The sequence below is a fragment of the Spermophilus citellus genome (genome assembly GCF_964194105.1).
Source record: "Spermophilus citellus genome assembly, chromosome: 1".
Lineage (NCBI taxonomy): Eukaryota > Metazoa > Chordata > Mammalia > Rodentia > Sciuridae > Spermophilus > Spermophilus citellus.
Window position 1 is genome coordinate 118,661,069 of NC_138182.1, and position 6,000 is coordinate 118,667,068.

The window sequence follows — 6,000 nt, forward strand, 5'->3', positions numbered from 1 at the left end:
CTTTGACTTTATTATATAAGAATGGAATATATATTATTCTCGTTAGGATACCATTCTTGTGCATGTACAAGATGGTGGGATTCACTGTGTTGTTTTCCTATGGGTACAGGGGTAAATTGCATCACATTAATTCCACTGTCTTTCCTTTTCCTATCCCCCATTTCCCATTGTCTAATCCACTGAACTTCTACTCTTCCCCTCACCACTCGAGTTGTGTTAGTATCCACATACCAGAGAAAACATTCAACCTTTGATTTTTGGGGATTGTTTATTTCACCTAGCAGTATAGTCTCCAGATCCATCTATTTGCTGGCAAATGTCAGAAAGTCATTCATACTTATGGTTGAGTAATACTCCATTGTGTATATATGCCACATTTTCTTTATTCATTCATCTATTGAAAGGCATATAGGTTGGTTACATAGCTTAGCTATTGTGAATTGAGCTGCTATTAACATTGATGTCGCTGTCTCACTATAGCGTGCTGATTTTAAATCCTTTGGATATAAAAATATATACTAAGGAGTGGGATAATGGGATAACTGGGTCAAATGTTGGTTCCATTCTAAATTTTCTAAGGAATCTCCCTACTGCTTTTCAGAAAGCTCACCCTAATTTACAATTCCATTAGCGATGTATCAGTTAATCTTTTTCCCACATCCTCACCAACATCTATTGTTACTTGTATTCTTGATAATTGCAATTCTGACTATACTGAGACAAAATCTCAGTGTAGATTTAATTTGCATTGCTCTAATTGTTATGTAACTTTTTTTCATTATTTTGTGACCTATTGTAATTCTTCTTCTGTGAACTGTTCAGTTCCTTAAACACATGGATTATTGCATGCTCTTATAGTAAAGAGGCTTCTTCAGGGGCTCTTGCCATTTCTATCTGGAAAATCATGATTAGCAGCATGATTTCTGTTATATCTCATCTTCTGAAGCACATTTACATCATCCTCACACAGCTGTCCTTGAACACGTCCCACACTGAAGGTGCCAGGATTGCTTCTGCATCCTCATTCTCTGTGGATAGTACAATGTGGAACAATTAGAACTTGGACTTTCAACATCACTTCCTCTGTGGTATACAATGCTACTCTGCAGCAGTCAGGAGGGCATGATTTAAATTTATCTTTATGTTCTGAAACACTGTCGTGTATTTCATGTTGAACAGATGTCTATGCCTTAAAAAAATACAAAATGCTGGAAGATCCAAACCCTCACCCGTACTCTCAGGTCTTGTGTCTTTGATTAATTTCAGGTTGATTTTCGTCCATGGTGAGAGATAAGCATCTGTCATTCTTTGCGTTGACTGTGAGGCTTTCCCAGCACAACTGGTTGAAGAGACTCTGCTTTCCCACTCACGTTCTTGGTGCATTTGACCTACACTGTTGGCGTGGATTCCTGTTGCACCACCCTTGCTCCCTACTGGTTCTGATTCCTGTTGTGTGAATACTGGAGACCATGGCCATCACTCCTGGTTCCCACAGCTTGTTACCCAGGTGGCCACTTCCATCTCCTCCAGCTTTCAGAACCCATCTTCATTCCACTCATGTGGACACTCCAGTGGCTCCATGGCATGCTTTGTGCTGGCCACCTCCAGTGTCTTCCTGTGGTGGCCATCTATTCACTGTCCATCAATGCTCCACTGGATTTTAGGTTCTGAGTCAAAGGTTTGCCCTGCTGTCATGATGTGTAGTTCCACTTCTGAGGAGCAGTCCCTTGCTGCCTCAACCTCAACTCATGCATGACAACACTGAGGCTGACATCCACTAAGTGCTTAAATCCAGGCACCCACTGCTCTATAAGGGCGCGACTTATAGCACACCTTTTCCTCCTGAATTCTGATTTAGGCCACTTTCCTTGTCTGATCTTTCCTTTATGATCATAGTCCCACTTTGTAGTCAGTCATGATGTTTGCTTCTGGTAAAGGGATGTCACTGTTATCAAATTTGAAAGGATGATAATTCACATGGTCATTTATTACCTGAAGGATATTTTAATATGGAAAGTACTCTACATCCCCCAATCTTGCCTGCTTAAACTGAAAACAGCAGTAAGAAAAAGAAATAGTCCTTTTTGTTATTATGGCTCTGTAGTATAATTTAAGTTCTGGTATTGTTATGCCTCCTGCTTCATATTTTTTGCTAAGGATTGCTTTGGCTCTTCTGGCTCTCTTATTTTTACAAATGAATTTCATGACTGCTTTTACTATTTCTATGAAGAATGTCATTGGGATTTTAATAGGAATTGAATTAAATCTGTATAACACTTTTGTCAGGTTTCCAAGGAATCTCCATACTGCTTTCCATATTGTCTGTACCAATCTGCAGTCCCACCAGCAATGTATGAGTGTACTTTTCCCCCACATCCTCTCCAACACTTATTGTTGTTTGTATTCATAATAGCTGCCATTCTGACTGGAGTAAGATGATATTTTAGAGTAGTTTTTATTTGCATTTTTTTTTATTTGCATTTTGACAATGTTAATTCTGCCTGTCCAAGAGCATGGGAGTTCTTTCCATCTTCTTTTTTTTTTCTTTTTTTCTTTTATTGACTTTATTTTTTTTAAATACATGACAGCAGTGGAATGAATTGCTATTCTTTTGTTTTTATTAGTTACACATGACAGTACAATGATCTTGACATATCATACATACAATTCTTATTACACATATAGAGCACAATTTTTCATATCTCTCTCTATAAAGATGTTCACGCCAATTCATACCTTTATACATGTACTTTGTTTTTTTGTATTATAATTCTTAATACACATATATACAACAATTTTTTATCTCTGTTTGTATATAAAGAATGTTGACACCCAATTCGAGTCTTCATACATATACTTTGTATAATGATGACCATCACATTCCACCATCCTTTCTAATCCCCTGCCCCCTTTCTTCCATCCCACCCCTCTGCCCTATCAAGAATTCATCTAATCCTCCCATGCTCCCCCTCCTTACCCCACTATGAGTCAGCCTCCTTATATCAGAGGAAACATTTGGCATTTGTTTTTTGGGATTGGCTAACTTCACTTAGCATTATCTTCCCCAATGCCATCCACTTACTTACAAATGCCTTGATTTTGTTCTTTTTTAAAACTGAGTAAAATTCTATTGTGTATATATGCCACATTTTTTTATCCATTCATCCACTGAAGGGCATCTAGGTTGCCTCCCCAGTTTAGCTATTATTAATTGTGCTGCTATAAACATTGATGTGGCTGTGTCCCTGAAGTATGCTGTCTTTAAGTCCTTTGGGTATAGACTGAGGTGAGGAATAGCTGGGTCAAATGGTGGTTCCATTCCCAGGTTTCCAAGGAATCTCCATACTGCTTTCCATATTGTCTGTACCAATCTGCAGTCCCACCAGCAATGTATGAGTGTACTTTTCCCCCACATCCTCTCCAACACTTATTGTTGTTTGTATTCATAATAGCTGCCATTCTGACTGGAGTAAGATGATATTTTAGAGTAGTTTTTATTTGCATTTCTCTGATTGCTAGAGATGATGAACATTTTTTCATATATTTGTTGATTGGTTGTATATCCTCTTCTGAGAAGTGTCTGTTCCGGTCCTTGACCCATTTGTTGATTGGGTTATTTGTTTTTTCGGTGTTTAGCTTTTTGAATTTTTTATATGCCCTAGAGATTAGTGCTCTATCTGCTGTGTGAGAGGTAAAAATTTGCTCCCAGTATGTAGGCTCTCTATTCACATCACAGATTTTTTTTTTCTGAGAAGAAACTTTTTAGTTTGATTCCATCCCATTTATTGATTCTTGGTTTTAATTCTTGCACTATAGGAGTCTTATTAAGGAAGTTGGGGCCAGATCCCACATGATGAAGATTAGGGCCTACTTTTTCTTCTATTAGACGAAGAGTTTCTGGTTTAATTACTAGGTCCTTGATCCATTTTGAATTAAGTTTTGTGCATGGTGAGAGATAGGGGTTTAATTTTGTTGCATATGGATTTCCAGTTTTACCATCACCATTTGTTGAAGATGCTATCTTTTTTCCAGTTCATGTTTTTGGCACCTTTGTCTAATATGAGAAAATTGTAATTTTGTGGGTTAGTCTCTGTGTCCTCCATTCTGTACCATTGGTCTACCAGCCTGTTTTGGTGCCAATACCATGCTGTTTTTGTTACTATTGTTCTGTAGTATAGTTTAAGGTCTGGTATAGTGATGCCACCTGCTTCATTCTTCATGCTAAGGATTGCTTTAGCTATTCTGCATCTCTTATTTTTCCAGAGGAATTTCATGATTGCTTCTTCTATTTCTATGAGAAATGCCATTGAGATTTTGATTGTAATTGCATTAAATCTGTATATTGCTTTTGGTAGTATGGTCATTTTGATAATATCAATTCTGCCTATCCAAGAGCATGGTAGATCTTTTCATGTTCTCTGATCTGTTTTGATTTCTCTCTTTAGGGTTCTGTAGTTTTCATTGTATTTTATTTCACCTCTTTTGTTAAGTTTATTCCCAAGTATCTTTTTTTTTTCTTTTTTGAGGATAATGTGAATGGGGTCGTTTTCCTCATTTCCATCTCAGAGGCTTTGCCACTGATATACAGAAATTTCTTTGATTTATGTGTGTTGATTTTATATTCTGCTACTTTGCTGAATTCATTTACTAGTTCTAGAAGTTTTCTTGTGGAATTTTTTGGATTTTCTAGGTATAGAATCATATCATCAGCAAACAGAGCTAATTTAAGTTCTTCTTTTCCTGTACATATTTCTTTAATTTCTTTCATCTGTCTAATTGCTCTGGCCAGTGTTTCAAGAACTATGTTGAATAGAAGTGGTGAGAGAGGGCATCCTTGTCTTGTTTCTTTTTAGAGGGAATGCCTTCAATTTTTCTCCCTTTAGAATGATGTTGGCCTGAGGCTTAGCATAGATAGCCTTTATAATGTTGAGATATGTTCCTGTTATCCCTTGTTTTTCTAGTGTTTTGAACACAAAAGAGTGCTGTATTTTGTCAAATGCTTTTTCTGCATGTATTGAGATGATCATATGATTCGTATCTTTAAGACTATTGATATGATGAATTACATTTATTGATTTGTATATGTTGAACCAACCTTACATCTCTGGGATGAATCCCACTTGATCTTGGTGCACAATCTTTTAAATATGTTTTTGTATTTAATTTGCCACAATTTTATTGAGAATTTTTGCATCTATGTTCATTGGAGATATTGGTCTGAAGTTTTCTTTCTTTGATGTCTTTTTCTGGTTTTGGAATTAGGGTGATATTGGCCTCATAGAATGAGTTTGGAAGTGCTCCCTCTTTTTCTATTTCCTGAAATAAATTGAAGAGTATTGGTATTAGTTCTTCTTTAAAGGTCTTGTAGAACTCGGCTGTGTATCCATCCAGTTCTGGGCTTTTCTTGGTTGGTAATCTTTTGATGGCTTCTTCTATTTCCTCTCTTGATATTTCTTTCATTTCAAGGATTTCTGTTTATTTTTTTATTTTTTTATTTTTTTAAAACCTCTATCTCCCTGTTGAGGTGATCTTTTGCTTCTTGGATTTGTTTATGTAGCTCATTGTTGAAGTGATCTTTCACTGCTTGTATATGTTCGTTTATGTCTTCTTTGAGATAATAGAACATTTTAACCATGTATTTCCTGAAATCTTTCTCTGTCATTTTTTTTTTTTTGCTGTAGCTGTCAATTCTTCTAATGATGTGTTGTCTTGATTTGTTTGTGGTACTTTCTTCCCTTGTCTTTTCATGTTGCTCACATTTCTTTCTTTCTAGCTCTGTAGGACTGGTGTGTTATTGTTTTTACCCTATAGATTTGTAGTGTTCTTGTATGGTTCCAAGATCCCTCCTTTGTGGGCAAGGACAATGTTAACAGATCCCAATATCAACCATACATCACCTATGAGCAAATTATTGTTATTAAGACATTTACAGTTTAGTCTCAATGTCCAGAAATGTTGGATTCAATTATTATTTAAAATATAATCAGTAGTTTCATGGAA